General features: G+C 47.4%; 2 non-coding genes across 2 annotated transcripts; both read right to left on the minus strand.

Moving 5' to 3' along the window:
• Positions 1-7916: 7916 nt before the first annotated feature.
• Positions 7917-8080, minus strand: LOC132206284 (U1 spliceosomal RNA). Its single transcript, XR_009442959.1, has one exon. It is a non-coding gene; the product is annotated as a U1 spliceosomal RNA (small nuclear RNA).
• Positions 8081-15810: 7730 nt separating this feature from the next.
• Positions 15811-15974, minus strand: LOC132206281 (U1 spliceosomal RNA). Its single transcript, XR_009442956.1, has one exon. It is a non-coding gene; the product is annotated as a U1 spliceosomal RNA (small nuclear RNA).
• Between the last annotated feature and the right edge of the window lie 893 nt (positions 15975-16867).

Consider the following 16867-nt stretch of genomic DNA (forward strand, 5'->3'; position numbering starts at 1 on the left):
ATCTGGCCCTTGCTTACTCGTCTTCCTGGTGGTCAGCCAAGATGGCAGCAATAAGCGGGCTTACAATTGTATGAGGCTGTCCCAAGCAAAAGTAGAGATTGCTGGAAACTTTCAGCAGGTCTGGCAGCATCTGTAGAGAGAAATCAGGATTCATATGTTGTTTGAGTGAACCTTCCTTAGAAAAGTTTTTCCCATTTGCTACAAATGCAGAACCCGGAGATGTTGTTTCACGTCCTGCAGCCTATACCGGCTGATCATAAAACTTCCCAGTCAGTGCCAACTCCCCTTTTCTCCACGCTTGTGCTGTTTCTATTATATTACTGTCTCTACCGTCCACCTGGTACAACTGCCTGCCTGTGTCTCCATCCGGCCGGCACAAAAATTCATGCCTGAGGCGCATTTATCTATTTCCCGAACATTAGAAATCAGGGGAGAGGGCAAACGCAGTACCCCACTACCACAAATTTTGCAGCTGAGTATCCCGCATTTGGGGACATGGCAGGAGTCGGCATACGCCTCGACAAATACCACTGCATCCCCCTCCAGCCCTGCCTGACTCAGATCTAACGGGAAAACTGTCTGATTCCCACCCATTGATTGAGACTGCGCTAACAATGTTGGTGTAGAGCAGTCGGATCCAATTGCGGATACCCTCCCCGAACCCCTGATGGGGAGGAAGATGTTCATAGAGTTGATGAACTGTTCAAGCTCCTTGCGGGAGCACGAGGCAGCGCCGATACAGTCACTGATGGAGCAGAGGAAGATGTGCAGGATGGTGTCAGTGTAGCAGCGGAAGAGGGACCGTTCCACGTATCCTATGGATCCGTGTATCCTACCTGCGCTCACCTATCCCATCCCACCTACCCTTTCCAGACCCACCCTCTTCTCTCTATATATTTCAGAGCTCCCTTCCCCCTTCACCATTTCTGAAGAATGGTCCCGACCCGAAATCAATCCCTCTACCAATAAAACTTAACACACCGTAAGCCTTCTTACAACACTATCTACCTGGGTGGCAACTTTCAGGGATCTATGTACATGGACACCAAGATCCCTCTGCACATCCACACTACAAAGAATCTTTCCATTGACCCAGTATTCTGCCTTCCTATTCCTCCCAAAGTTAATCACCTCACATTGATCCATATTAAACTCCATTTGCCACCTTCCGGCCCAATTCTGCAGTTTATCCAAGTCTCCCTGCAACATTCTTCCACACTGTCCACCACTCCACCGACTTTAGTGTCATCTGCAAACTTACTAGCCCATCCACCTGTGCCTGCGTCCAAGTAATTTATAAAAATGACAAACAGCAATGGTCCCAAAACAGATCCTTGAGGCACGAGTGACCTGACTCCAGGCTGAATATTTTCCATCAACCACCACTCGTTGCCTTCTTACAGAAAGTCAGTTTCTAATCCAAACTGCTAAATCTCCCTCAATCCCGTGCCTCTGTATTTTCTCCAATAGCCTACCATGTGTAACCTTATCAAAGGCTTTACTGAAGTCCAGGTACACCACGTCAACTGCCCTTCCCTCATCCACATGCTTGGTCACCTTCTCAAAAAACTCAATGAGTTTTGTGAGACACGACCTGCCCTTGACAAATCCATGCTGACTATCTCCAATCAAATTGTTGCTTGCTAGATGATTATAAATCCTATCTCTTATAATCCTTTCCAATACTTTGCCTACAACCGACGTAAGGTTCACTGGTCTATAATTACCTGGGTCATCCCTACTGCCCTTCCTGAACAAGGGCACAACATTTGCAATCCGCCAGTCCTCTGGGACTAAACCTGTAGACAATGACGACTCAAAGATCAAGGCCAAAGGCTCCGCCACCTCCTCCCTAGCTTCCCAGACAATCTTCGGAAAAATCCCGTCCGGCCCAAGGGATTTACCTACCTTCACACCTTCTCAAATTGATAACACCTCCTCCTTACTAACCTTAACCCTTTCCATTTTAGTAGCCCGTAACGCAGTCATCTCCTCTACAATATTCTCCTGTTCCTTAGTGAAAACAGATGAGAAATATTCGTTTAGCACCTCTCTGATCTCCACAGGGTCCAGACGCAACTTCCCACTTCTGTCTTTGACTGGCCTATTCCTCCCCTAGTCATGCTCTTATTCCCCACATACCTATAGAAAGCTTTAGGGTTCTCCTTTATTCTCCCTGCTAATGCCTGCTCATGTCCCCTCCTTGCTCTTCTTAACTCTCTCTTTAAATCCTTCCCAGCTAATCTGTAACTCGCCATTGCCTCATCTGAACCATCTCGTCTCATCGTCACATAAGCCTCCCTCTTCCGCTTAACAAGAGATACAATTTCTTTAGTAAGCCACGGTTCCCTTACCTTATCGCTTCCTCCCTACCTGACAGGGACATACCTATCAAGGACACGCAATATCTGTTCCTTAAACCAGCTCCACATTTCGATTCTCCCCATATCCTGCATTTTGCTAACCCATTCTATGCCTCCTAAGTCTTGCCTAATCGCATTAAAATTGCCCTTCCCCCATCCATAACTCTTGCCCTGTGGCATGTTCCTATCCCTTTTCATTGCTAAAGTAAACAACTGAATTATGGTCACTCTCTCCAAAGTGCTCACCTACCACTAAATCAAACACCTGGCCTGGTTCATCGCCAAGTACCAGATCCAGTGTGGCGTCCCCTCTTGTAGGCCCTTCGACATACTCTGCCAGGAAACCGTCCCTCACACATTGGACAAAAACTGATCCATCCGACGTACCAGAGTTACAGCATTTCCAGTCAATGTTAGGTAAGTTAAAGTCTCCCATAATGACCACCCTGTTCCTTTCACTCCTGCCCAGAATAGTTTTACCGATCCTCTCCTCCACATCCCTGGAACTTTGCGTGGGCCTATAAAAAACTCCCAGCAGTGTTACCACTCTTCTCCTGTTTCTGACCACAGCCCATACCACCTCAGTCGACAAGTCCTCATCAAAAGTTCTTTCAGCCACCGTTATACTGTCCTTGACTAACAAAGCCACATCTCCCCCTCTTTGACCACCTTCCCTGACCTTAATGTAAGATCTAAACCCTGGAATCTGCAACATCCACTCCTGACCCTGCTCTATCCATGTCTCTGAAATGGCCACAACATCGAAGTCCCAGGTACCTATCCAAGCTGCAAGCTCACCTACCTTATTCCGGATACTCCTGACGTTAAAGTAGACACACTTCAACCCAGCTTGCTGTCTGCCAGCACACTTCTGTGACAATGAGGTTCTGCCCATATCCACCCTATGCTCGTCCCCCTGTGTACTAGAACTACATCTCAGTTTCCCATCCCCCTTCAGAGCTAGCACCAGCAAATTTGCCACCCAGGATATTAGTGCCCGTCTGGTTCAAGTGGAGACCATCCTGTTTGTAGAGGTCCTACCTTCCCCAGAATGAGCCCCAGTTGTCCATGTACCTGAAGCCCTCCCTCCTGCACCATCCCTGCAGCCACGTGTTCAGCTGGAATCTCTCCCTGTTCTTTGCCTCGCTATCACGTCACACCGGTAACAAACCAGAGATAACCACTGTTTGTTCTAGCTCTCAGATTCCACCCTTGCTCCCTGAAATTCTGCCTGATATCCCTAACCCTCTTTCTAACTATGTCGTTGGTGCCTATGTGGACTTGGGGCTGGTCACCCTCTCCCTTCAGGACCCCAAAGACACGATCCAAGACCTCACGGACCCTGGCAACTGGGAGGCAACACACCAACCATCAGTCTCTTCCGTTCCCGGCAAACCTTCTATCAGTCCCTCTAACTATTGAGTCCCCAATGACTATTCCCCCTTCCCTTCTGTGCAAGAGGGACAGACTCTGTGCCAGAGACCTGCACCCTAGTGCATGCTCCTGGTAAGTCGTCCTATCCAAAACGGTACACTTGTTTTTCAGGGGATCGACCACAGGGGATCCCTGCACTGACTGCTTTTCCCCCTTTCTAACAGTTACCCAGCTTTCTTCACGCTTAGGAGTAACTACTTCCCTGTAACTCTTGTCTATCACTGACTCTGCCTCCCGAATGATCCGAAGTTCATCCAGCTCCCGCTCCAGTTCCCTGACGCGGTCTTGGAGGAGCAAGAGTTGGGTGAACTTCCTGCAGATGTATTTGGATGGGACACTAATGGCATCCCTCACCTCATACATCATGCAGGAGGAACACTCCTCTACCTGCACTGCCATCCCTGTTAACCTCCTAATGAGAGTAACAAAAAGAGAAGCATACCTGATTTGTCCCTGGTGTATAAAGTTAGAGGAGATGGATGGGTGGGAGGCCCTGCAAGGGTAGGGTCTCGGGTTTAAGACAACGATCACTTATATAGCTGAGGGATGACAAAAAGCCCTCCCTTCCCAGTAACCTGTGCACCGAGGTGCTGCTGCTGCAAACAGAAACGGAAGGCTCCGACGTTCGAGGTAAGCTTTTTAAAGTTTTAAAAATCACGGACTCACCGGCTTCCCGACAGGCCCCTGGTCCAAGCTCCCGCTCGCACTGTTGCTGCAACCAGAAATCCAAAACATTGACTGCTCCTTTCCTGCAGATGTTGCCTGGCTTGCTGTGTTCTACCAGTGTCTTGTTTGTCCAAGTTGGATTCCAGCATCTGCAGTTACTTTTGTCTCAAATAAACAAAAACAACATTTGAATTTGACTCTGTCCCAACAAAGCCAGGGTATCTCTAACACATACAAGACTATATTTACATGCATTGGGGCACTAGGAGGGCCCTATAACTGTTAGAGAAGTTTACATTACCGTGATTAAAGCTGGTCAAACTGAAGCTGAGGCTGTTCTTCCCGCTCCTGATAGTCATGTTTCTTGGTCCTGATGTTCTCCTTGGAGACTGAGGCACTAGCGCCTCCATGCACAGATTTGAGAGGCTTTTTCTAAACTTGGCATCTCGGCCATTTCCAAGTACAGTGGCTTCGCAGTAGTTTAATGTAACATTTAGATTAGTTACTTGATGTGAATTCAGTTTCTGTCTCAGGAAGGGTGTTAGAAAAGACAGTACTGGGCATTGCAATTACCCCTATCGATTGAGCTGACCCTAGGAGCCCAGATATCTCAAAAGCAGTTCCACTGAAACTCAGAAGGATTGTTCCACCTGAAAGCGTGCAGCATTGTCTCTTCAACACCTGTGCAACCGTCAATCAAGATGAATGACTCGCATACCTGTCTTACTTGATCCAAGTCAAAGCTGTTAAATTCTGGCTGAATATCTCAGTTCCACTGTGACATTAACACGTATTCAATAGAATCAATCAAGAGAACCATTTGTGCATCTGACTGAACGGCCTGATCCAATTCGCAGCACACAGGCCAATCTTCCCAGCATGATAACAAAGTGTCTTGCTGGATGAACACAGCAGGCCAAGCAGCATCTCAGGAGCACAAAAGCTGACGTTTCGGGCCCAGACCCTTAGCTCTCCAGCATCTGCAGTTCCCATCATTTCTTCCCAGCATGATGTTCAATTGGCCAAAGTTGCTTTCAATGTCCCAAAAAAACTGTTAATTTATTTCAAAGGGACATTCCTGTGTGTACAAAAGAGGATGCAAAGCTGTCGTACACAGCTCCAGGACTTCCCTCACCTGCCTCTCTTAGCGTACCGGAACAGACCCCAAACAAGGGCCTGGGACATGTCAAACTCAAGACTTTTTGAAACACAGTACCGGCTCCTTTTTTCTATTGAAGTGCCCTAGAATATCAACATACCTTTCCCAAAATTCACCATCCACCATAAACTGGGCGATCGTACAAACTGGCGATGCTGGGGTCGGTGAGAACACAGTGTGGAGCTGGAGGAACACAGCAGGCCAGGCAGCGTCAGAGGAGCAGGAAAGTTTACGTTTTGGGTTGGGACCCTTCTTCAGAAATTGGGAGGGGGAGGGTGCACTGAAATAACTAGAGAGAGGATGGGCGGGTCTGGGGAAGGTGGGATGGTGATAGCTGAGTGCAGGTAGGGAGTGGGGGGGGGGGGGGGAGAATTGGTCAGTGAGGTGGGAGGGGTGGATAGGTGGGAGAGAAGACGGACTGGTCAAGGAGGCAGGGATGAGAGGGAGGGTTGGTCATGGGATGAGGCCGGGGCGGGGTGGGGAGATTTTGAAAATGGTAGAGTGCACATTGAGACCATTGGGCTGTAGGCTCCGGAGGCAGAATATGAGGTGCTGCTCCTCCAGTTTCTGGGTGGCGTCGTCGTGACACGGGAGGAGGCCCAGGATGGACGTGTCATCCAGGGAGTGGGAGGGGGAACTGAAGTGGTTCGTGACCAGAAGATGTTGTTGTTTGTCACAAACCAAGCGCAGGTGCTCTACAAAGGAGGTCTCCGAGTCTCCGCTTGGTCTCCCCGACGTAGAGGAGGCCACATTGGGAGCAGCGGATACAATGTACCGCCTTAGCGGATGTGCAGGTGAACGTCTGTTTACTGCAGAAGGTTGTTTTTGGGACCTTGGATTTAGGTGAGGGGGGAGGTGGAGGGTACAGGTGCAGCGCTTCCTGCGGTTACAGGGAAAGGTGTCGGGGGTGGTGGGGCTAGTGAGGAGCGTGGAGCGGACGAGAGAGTAGCATTGAGACCGGTCCCTACAGAACGCAGATAGGGGTGGGGAGGTAAATATATCCTTGGCAGTGGGGTCAGATTGCAGGTGGTGGAAGTGGCAGAGATTGACATGTTGAATCCGGAGATTAATGGGGTGATACGTGAGGACAAGGGGAATTCCGACTTTGTCGTTCTGGCAGGGATCGGGGTGTGAAGGCTGACGTGCAGAAAACGCTTGAGACGCAGTGGAGGGTGTTTTTGACCACGGGAGTGGTGGGGGAGTTGTGGTCCTTTAAATCTGGAATGTTTGGGAGTGGAATGCCCCATCTTAGGAGCAGATGCGATGGAGGCAAAGGAATTGGGAGTAGGGGATTGCATTCTCGCAGGAAGGTGAGTGAGAGGAGGCATTGTCTGGGTAGCTATGGGAGTCGGTGGGCTTCAAATAGATATCAGTCTCAAGGTGGTCACCAGAGATGGAGACGGAGAGGTCCAGGAAGGAGAGAGAGGTATCAGAGATGGTCCAGGTGAACCGGAGGTTGGGGTGGAAAGTGTTAATGAAGTTGATGAACTGTTCAAGATCCTCGCGGGAACATGAGGCAGCGCCGATAAAGTCACCGATGGAGTGGAGGAAGATGTGCAGGATGGTGTCAGTATAGCAGCGGAAGTGGGACTGTTCCACGTTTCCAATGGATCCGTGTATCCTACCTGCGCTCACCTATCCCATCCCACCTACACTTTCCAGACCCACCCCTCGTCTCTCTATTTCAGAACTCCGTTCCCCCTCCACCATTTCTAAAGAACGGTCCCGAACTGAAACGTCAGGTTTCTCGTGATGCTGCCTGGCCTGTTGTGTTCGTTCAGCTCCACACTGTGTTACGAATCATATTGTTCTGTTTTGTGAATATTGATACAAAGTATTTGCTGAAGACCTCGCTCAATTACTCCAGCAGCAGGCATAAATTTACATTTAGTAGATTCTGCTGTCATATTGACTGCAGTACAGGTAAAGTTAAAACACCCATCACCATCTAAGGTAGAGAGATATCAATGTACAAATATACTTTGGTACAGAAAGTATTCCAAGAAAGAAAGTTATTAGAAAAAGAAAGATAGAAAGAAGTTAATAGTTAACATTAAAGTCCGTGTTAATATATGATCTCCCGCTCTGTAGTCGAATCGGGTGAGAGACCAACAGAAGCTTCGAAGAGACCGGCCGAAAAGACTGCCAGACAAAACTGAAGTGAACCCCACTACAGAAGAGGTGGAGATAGTGTTCAGACAACGCCGCAAGAGAAATACCGCTGCCCCACATACGGCACAAAGAGAGTCAATTCCCCGCTCGGAGCAAAAACACATCGGCTTTTTGTAACAAGTCAGGGGAGAGCGCGAACGCAGTCCCCCACTACCACAAAGTTTGCAGTCGAGTATCCCGCATTTGGGGACATCGCAGGCGTCAGCACACCCGAAGTGCAATGGGCTAGCCTCGTCCTGGGAGAACCACCTTGTTGATCATGGTATCTCCCCTGCCAGGTAAGTATGCTCGCAACTCTCACTCGCTCACATCCCACAACACCCGCTACCTCTCACACTCACACTCACTCCGTTTGCCAACATCGCAAAATCACCCACCGAAGCTTCCCTGCCAGAAGTGCAGCCCAGTTCCACACGTGGATCACAGCACATCTCCAAAGTCCTTGTTTTCCTGGAGTAATACTCAAGATCGCTGTAACGAGTACTATTTGCATATATCCCTTGAAAGGAAACGCTCCGCCCCCGGTTGCCTTCAGGCTGCATCTTGAATCGCGGAAAGAAATCCCCAGATAAACTGCAAGTTCGAACCCCGCTCTGTTTTGAAAACACTTTTCAGAATTTGTTGTGAACGCGAATAAAACAACTTCTAAATCTGCCTCGTGAACCCTGAAGCTTTTATTTGTGTCAGAGATAATAGGAACTGCCGATGCTGGAGAATCCGAGACAACAAAGTATAGGGTCCAGGCCTGAAACGTCAGCTTTCCTGCTCCTCTGATGCTGCTTGGCCTGCCTGCTGTGTTCGTCCAGCTCTGCAGTTTGTTTGCTTTCTTTTGTGAACGAGTCTAAACCTTTGTTTAACTTTAGCTTTGCAAATCTCTCTTCGGTCTGATACATGACTCCAGGAGAAATCGCATTCAAGGTTTAGGGGTGCCAGGGAGCAATAAACATTTCTCGACAAGATTTGGATGAAATCACCGCCTCCTCTGGTTGCACTCAGCGCTTCTATTCACTCTGCGTCCAAACTAAAGGCCTGCGATTTAAGATTTAAGTAGCGTTTGGGTGTGTGAATGATTTACTCGTTTACAGTAACAATGAGATATGATGTTTCATGAGCCCTAGTTTATTGTTGTTGAAACACAAGATGGATACATATGAGTGCAACTCTATAAAAACCAGCTTACCTTTTAAATTCCCGAGTAACATCACAGTTCTTAAATGACCTCAGATAACAAGGTGTAACATCATAGGATGCTGCTTGGCCTGCTGTGTTCATCTAGCTATGCACTTTGTTATCTCAGATGCTCCGACATCTGCAGTTCCTACTATCTCTCAAATGTCCTCACCCTCGTTTACAATTTGATTTTTGACGTTTTTACTTCAAAATTACACTGTACTCATTAACAAATTGTGCATGTGCATTGTCACCAACGCAGTTTGATTCTACACAGTAGCATATCGAGTAACCTTACAAAGGCTAATGTACGAAACATTGACTGCTCCTTTCCTCCAGGTGTGAGCCTTACTTCGGTTGTGGATACAGTGTTGGGAGAGGATTATAAGAGATAGGATTTATCATCATCTGGAAAGGAATAATTTGATTGGGGTAGCCAACACGGTTGTGTGGAGGGTAGGTCGTGCCTCACAAACCTTATTGAGTTCTTTGAGAAGCTGACCAAACAGGTGGATGAGGGTAAAGTGGTTGATGTGGTGTAAATGGATTTCTCTGGTTTTATTCATGAGCTTGGATTCAGGATTAACATGTTAGGAACATCTAAGACTCGTCATATTGTTTTTTTACTTTCAGGTATTTCAAATTGCTGATGTGATTTTCTATCTGACTCCCAGCAAACCCCACAGTAGGCTGTTTCAGAAAACACGGAGACGTGGGATTGAGGGTGATTTTGTGGTTTGGATCAGAAATTGGCGAGCTGTAAGAAGACAGAGGGTGGTGGTTGACGGGAAATGTTCATTCTGGAGTTCAGGTACTAGTGGTGTACCGCAAGGATCTGTTTTGGGGCCACTGCTGTTTGCAATTTTTATAAATGACCTGGATGAGGGCGCAGAAGGATGGCTTAGTAAATTTATAGGTGGAGTTGTGGATAGTGCGGGAGGATGTTTCAGGTTACAGAGGGACATAGATAACCTGAGAGCGGGGCTGAGAGGTGGCAAATGGAGTTTAATGCGGAAAAGTGTGAGGTGATTCACTTCGGAAGGAGTAACAGGAACACAGAGTACTGGGCTAATGGTAAGATTCTTGGTAGTGTGGATGTGCAGAGAGATCTGGGTGTCCACGTGCATAGATCCCTGACAGTTGCCACCCAGGTTGATAGGGTTGTTAAGAAGGCGTACGGTGTGTTAGGTTTTATCGGTAGAGGAACTGAGTTTCCGAGACATGAGGCCATGTTGCAGCTGTACAAAACTCTGGTGTGGCTGCACTTGGAGTATTGCGTACAGTTCTAGTCACCACATTTTAGGAAGGATGTGGAAGCACTGGAAAGGGGCAGAGGAGATTCACCAGGATGTTGCCTGGTACAGAGGAACGGTCTGATCAGGAAAGGCTGAGGGACTTGAGCCTGTTTTTGTTAGAGAGAAGAAGCTTAAGAGGCAACTTAATAGAGCCATACAAGATGATCAGAGAATTTATAGGGTGGACAGTGAGAGCCTTTTTCCTCGGATGCTGATTGCTAGCACCAAGGGACATAGCTTTAAATTGAGGGGTGACAGATATAGGACAGAAGTCAGAGGTATATTCTTCACTCAGAGAGTAGTAAGGGCATGGAATGCCCTGCCTGCAACAGTAGTAGACTCGCCAACTTTAAGGGCATTTAAATGGTCATTGGATAAACATATGCATGATAATGGAATAGTGTCGGTTAGATGGGTTTCACAGGTCAGCACAACATCGAGGGCTGAAGAGCCTGTACTGCGCTCGGTTCTACATTCCAGATGCTGCCTGACCTGCTGAGATTCTCCAGCAAATTTGTGTTTGCACCTCATTTATAGCATGCACAGTTTTTTTTGTTTAGCTTGTTTGTCTAAGTTGGATTCCAGAATCTGTAATCCTTTAAAACATTTGACTTTGACTCTATCCCAACAAACTTAAGGTATGTCTTACACACACAAGACTATATTTACATGCATCGGAGCACGAGGAGGGCCGGACAATAGATAAACAGCTTTATAGTAGCCCAATTGAAGTTGGTCAAACTGGAGTTGAGCTTGTTCTCCCTGCTCCAGATGTTCCTGTTTCTTGATCCCGATGGTCTCTCTGGAGAGTGTGAGACTCTGCAGCAGCCGCCGGCCCCCAGCTCTGAGTTGAGTGGGGTTTTCTAAAATAGTTACCGTGTCATTTCTGAGTACAGTGACTTCTGTTTAGTTACTCGATGTTAATTGAATTCTGTCCCACGAAGGGTGTTACAGAAGACAGTCTTGGCCATTGCAATTTCCCCGATTGACTGAGCTTACCATCAGAGCCCGCCTGTCTCCAAAGCAGTTCCATTGAAACTCACAAGAGACAAAAAAAAACTGCAAATGCTGGAATCACAGGTAGACAAGCAGGAGGCTGGGAGAACACAGCAAGCCAGGGGGAATCTGGAGGAGAGCAGAACTCAGCAGCACTCCTGAACAAGGGTAACGCCCAAAATATTGGCTGCTCTTTTCCTCCAGATGCTGCCTGGTCTGCTGTGTTTTTCCAACCTCCTCTTCGTCGGCTGAAACTCAGACGGATTGTTCCACCTGCAAGTACATGGTATTGTCTCATCAACACCTGTACAACCATAAATCAAGGTGAATGACTCGCATACCTGTGTGGCTTGTTCCAAGTCAATGCTGCAAACTTTTGGCTTAATATCTCAGTTCCGCTGTGACATTAACACGTATTCAACGTAACCAATCAAGGGAACCATTTGTACACCTCTCTGAATGGCCTGATCCAGTTTCCAGCACACTGCTCAGTTGGCCAGTTTCCCCAGCACGACCTTCAGTTGTCCACTGTTGCCTCCAGTGTCCAAAAGAGCTGTCATTTTATTTCAAAGGGATGTTCCAATACCTACAAAAGAGGATACAAGGTTCCAGAAATTTCATTACCTGCCACTTCACGCAATCTGGGACAGTGCCCATCAAATCCTGTGGACTGAGATAACAAAGTGTGGAGCTGGATGAACACAGCAGGCCAAGCAGCATCTCAGGAGCACAAAAGCTGACGTTTCGGGCCTAGACCCTTCATCAGAAAAGGGGGATGGGCGGGGATTCTGAAATAAATAGGGAGAGAGGGGGAGGCAGACTGAAGATGGATAGAAGAGAAGATAGGTGAAGAGGAGAGTATGGGTGGGGAGGTTGGGAGGAGATAGGTCAGTCTGGGGAGGACGGACAGGTCAAGGGGGTGGGATGAGGTTAGTAGCTAGGAAATGGAGTGCGGCTTGAGGTGGGAGGAGGGGATAGGTGAGAGGAAGAACAGGTTAGGCAGGCGGGGACGAGCTGGGCTAGTTTGGGGATGCAGTTGGCGGGGGGGGAAGGAGAGATTTTGAAGCTAGTGGAATCCACATTGATACCATTGGGCTGCAGGGTTCCCAAGCGGGATATGAGTTGCTGTTCCTGTAACCTACCTGTGGCATCATTATGGTACTGCAGGAGGCCCAGGATGGACATGTCATCTGGGGAATGGGAGGAGGAGTTGAAATGGTTTGCGCCTGGGAGGTGCAGTTGTTTATTGCAAACCGAGCGCAGAAGAGCAACCCATATTCCGCTGAATGTCAATGGTGGGAGTCTGTAACCTGGAGACCAGGGTCTGTCACATAGACTCTGACCGATGTCAAGCACCGACTGGAGGGGCAGCAGAGGAGGAACAAGAAGGTGAGAGGAAGATGAAGTCAATTGTGGGAAAATCTTGCATGACATTCAGTGTTACAAGTTGTCACTGGAGCATGGTAACAATATGCATATAACACAGAAAAATTCACTTTTCACAATATCATTATCTAGATGTGACAATCAATCTAAATTTAATTTAACCTGTTTGAGAGGTGGGGTATCTGTAGGGGACTCCTATGCTGTCTGTCTGCTCTTACCCGTCTTCTTGGAGGTCAGCCCAGATGGCCGCAATGAGCTGATCGACAAGTGCCTGAGGTCGTCCTGAGCCAAAATAGAGATTGCTGGAAAATTTCAGCAGGTCTGTCTGGCAGCATCTATGGAGACAAATCAAGGTTGACTTTTTAACAGAGTAACACTTCCTGAGGATGGGTTTTTCCTGTTTGCTACACATGCAGAACTGGGAATTTCTGTTTTGGGTCCTGGAGCCTGTACCAGTTGATCATAAAATATCCCAGTCATTACCAACTCCCCTTTTCTCCAGGTCTCCACTATTTCTATCACATTACCATCTGTACCTCCCCGCCTGGTACAACTGCCTGCCTGTGTCTCCCTCCCTCGCCTTACCTCCACTCACTCGCCTTACCATGTTCCCCTCGAGCTCTCCTGCTCGTACAGCTCCAGAGACCAAGGCCCTAGCACCACTCCTCCTGTCTCATGGCTGCCCCTGAACTCGGTCTTTCAGCACTCAGACTGGGGCCTAGTGGTAGCTGCACAGCCTACATATGGCCCATTCGCCTGTGCTCCTGTTGCTGCAGCAGTGGGAGTTCATAACCCTCTCCTATGTCCAACCTAGTGTTTGTGTAACCCCCAGTAATTTTGTAACGACTTCCCCAGCCCGGTGTTTATACAATCCCCAGTAAATTTATAACAACCCAGCCCAGTGTTTATATAACCCCCAGCAATTTTATAACAACTCCTGCAGGCCCAGTATTCATTTACACCCCGCAGTAATTTTATTGCAACCCCAGTCGAGTGTTTATATAACACCCAGTAATTTTAAAACAACACTTCAGCTCAGTGTTTATGTAATTCCCAGTAAAGTTATCATAACTCCCCAGCCCGCATTTTATACAACCCTGTGTAAGATTATGACAACTCCCCCAGGGCAGTGTTTATTTAACACCCACTAAGTCATCCCAATGTTTATACGACCTCCAGAAACCCTGTAAATTTTTAAACTACTCACCCTGCCAGTTCACTTTCTCTGGTAGCTCGTTCCATACACACATCACTGTCTGTGTAAAAAAAAAATTGCCCCTCACATTCCTTTTAAATCTTTATCCTCTCACCTTAAAACCTATGCCCTCTACATTTGCATTTGTCTGCCCTGGGGAAAAGACCTGGACACCCTGTACATTCCCCTCAGTTTTATAAACTTCTATGAGGCTAATCCTCAGTCTTCAATGCTACAGGGACAATAGCCCCAGGCTATTCAGCCTCTACCTACAGGTCAAAACCTCCAACCCTGGCAACATCCTCACAAATCTTCCCTTTCACATTTAACCCTTTCATATTTAACAACATCTTTCCGATAGCAAGAAGACCAGAATTGAACACAGTATTCTGAAAGTGGCCGAACCAATGTGCTGTACAGCTGCAACATGACATCCCAACTCCTCTGCTCAATGCACTGACCAATGAGGGCAAGCGTACTAAACGCCTTCTGCACCACCCTGTCAACCTGCAACTTCACTTTCAAGGAATTATGCAACCGCACCCCACGGTCTCTGTTCAGCAACACTCCTTGGGCCCTGCTATTAATTGTATATGTCCTGCCCTGGTTTGCCCTACCAAAATGCATCGCCTCACATTCATCTAAATTCAAATCCAACGCTGCTCCTGAGTCCATCTGATCAAGCTCCCCTTGCACACAGAGATAATCTTCTTTACTGTCCACTGCACCACCAATTTTGGTGTCATCCGTAAACGTACGAACCATACTTCCTACATTTACAGCCAAGCATCGATATAAATGAAGAAAACCCATAACCTAAATAATAGTGGGTTAGAATCATCAGGTTGGATGGTCCACTCCTGTTACTATGTTATAAGGCGGCCACTGTCGCTGTGCAGACAGCTGGAGCGCGTGTCTTCCCTCATGCTGTCAGAACTGAAGCTCCAGTCACATTCAGCCCCAAACAGATGGATCACTCTGCTGGAGTACACCCTGTACTGCAATTATGAGCCATTTGAAGTCACAGAACAAGAAAAACGTTGGTTTCAATACACTGCAAAAATCTGCTCCGGTTTTGAATACCTCCTCTCATCCCTAGCAACACAGGGACAGGAGTAGACCATTCGGCCCGCCATTTAATATGCTCATGGTTAATTGAACAGTTACCATTGAGCCACACTATCCCCACAATCCTTTTTGTCAACTGTATTCAAATCGAAACTCTAAAAACATCGAATGGCTGATCTTTTCCAATTCAAATACCACCATCTGTCACACTGGGACTCGAGCCAGCACCCGAGAACATTTCCTGGTCTGAGGATAGTACCAATATTCCTATTGCCTCCCCAATAGGCTGTGCTCTATAATCCATTAACTCCCTTCTCCGTCGTGAATGTCTGTTAAAAGAAAGCGTGAAGACTGCGACAAACACACCGCTCCGCAGCAAGTTCCATACCTGCAGCACTACATTGAAAAAACCCACAGAAATTCTACACTCTTTCCCATACAACAATTGTAAATGTTTCATCTAAACTTAATCAAAAAGCAGAAATGGTTTCTTTAAACCCACTCTTTCAAATTCCTCCCTAAAGTTAAAGATCCCCATTTGTTGTCTTTAAACACTCCAGAGCATAAAATTCCAAACTTGGCATCATTTCCTGGCTGGAGCAGCTCCACAATCTTATTCAATGATATGGAGACACGGGTGGTATGCTGGGCTCAGTGGCTCGCACTGCCATCTCACAGTGGAAGGGATCCAGGTTCAGTTCCACCTGAGACAGGATATTTGTAAGGTGCATTCAGTAGTGAAATTGGTGTCCAATCTCGAATTTCCTGCCTTTCCAGCTTAGGGGAAACCTCATAGATTTGCACAGAAGTAAACTGATGCACAGAGCTGAATACATTGCCAGGTCGGTGGTTTAAACTAGCTGAATTTTGTCTTTGAAGCTGATCTGTTCTTTGCTTTACATATACCAGGGGAGAGCGCGAACGCAGTCCCCCACTACCACAAATTTTGCAGTCGAGTATCCCGCATTTGGGGACATCGCAGGCGTCAGCACACCCGAAGTGCAATGGGCTAGCCTCGTCCTGGGAGAACCACCTTGTTGATCATGGTATCTCCCCTGCCAGGTAAGTATGCTCACAACTCTCACTCGCTCACATCCCACAACACCCGCTACCTCTCACACTCACATTCACTCCATTTTCTAACATTGGCAAATCAGCCATTGAGGCACTTTGGTAGGAGTAACTGGAAGGCAAAGTACAGGGCTAACGGTAAGATTCTTAGTCGTGTAGATGACTCCAGGCTGAATATTTTCCATCAACCACCACTCGTTGCCTTCTTACAGAAAGTCAGTTTCTAATCCAAACTGCTAAATCTCCCTCAATCCCGTGCCTCTGTATTTTCTCCAATAGCCTACCATGTGGAACCTGATCAAAGGCTTTACTGAAGTCCAGGTACACCACGTCAACTGCCCTTCCCTCATCCACATGCTTGGTCACCTTCTCAAAAAACTCAATGAGGTTTGTGAGACACGACCTGCCCTTGACAAATCCATGCTGACTATCTCCAATCAAATTTTTGCTTGCTAGATGATTATAAATCCTCTCTCTTATAATCCTTTCCAATACTTTGCCTACAACCGACGTAAGGCTCACTGGTCTATAATTACCTGGGTCATCCCTACTGCCCTTCTTGAACAAGGGCACAACATTTGCAATCCGCCAGTCCTCTGGGACTAAACCTGTAGACAATGACGACTCAAAGATCAAGGCCAAAGGCTCCGCCACCTCCTCCCTAGCTTCCCAGACAATCTTCGGAAAAATCCCGTCCGGCTCAAGGGATTTACCTACCTTCACACCTTCTCAAATTGATAACACCTCCTCCTTACTAACCTTAACCCTTTCAATTCTAGTAGCCCGTAACGCAGTCATCTCCTCTACAATATTCTCCTGTTCCTTAGTGAAAACAGATGAGAAATATTCGTTTAGCACCTCTCTGATCTCCACAGGGTCTACACGCAACTTC

This window comes from Stegostoma tigrinum, chromosome 34 (assembly GCF_030684315.1).
Source record: "Stegostoma tigrinum isolate sSteTig4 chromosome 34, sSteTig4.hap1, whole genome shotgun sequence".
Classification (NCBI taxonomy): Eukaryota; Metazoa; Chordata; class Chondrichthyes; order Orectolobiformes; family Stegostomatidae; genus Stegostoma; species Stegostoma tigrinum.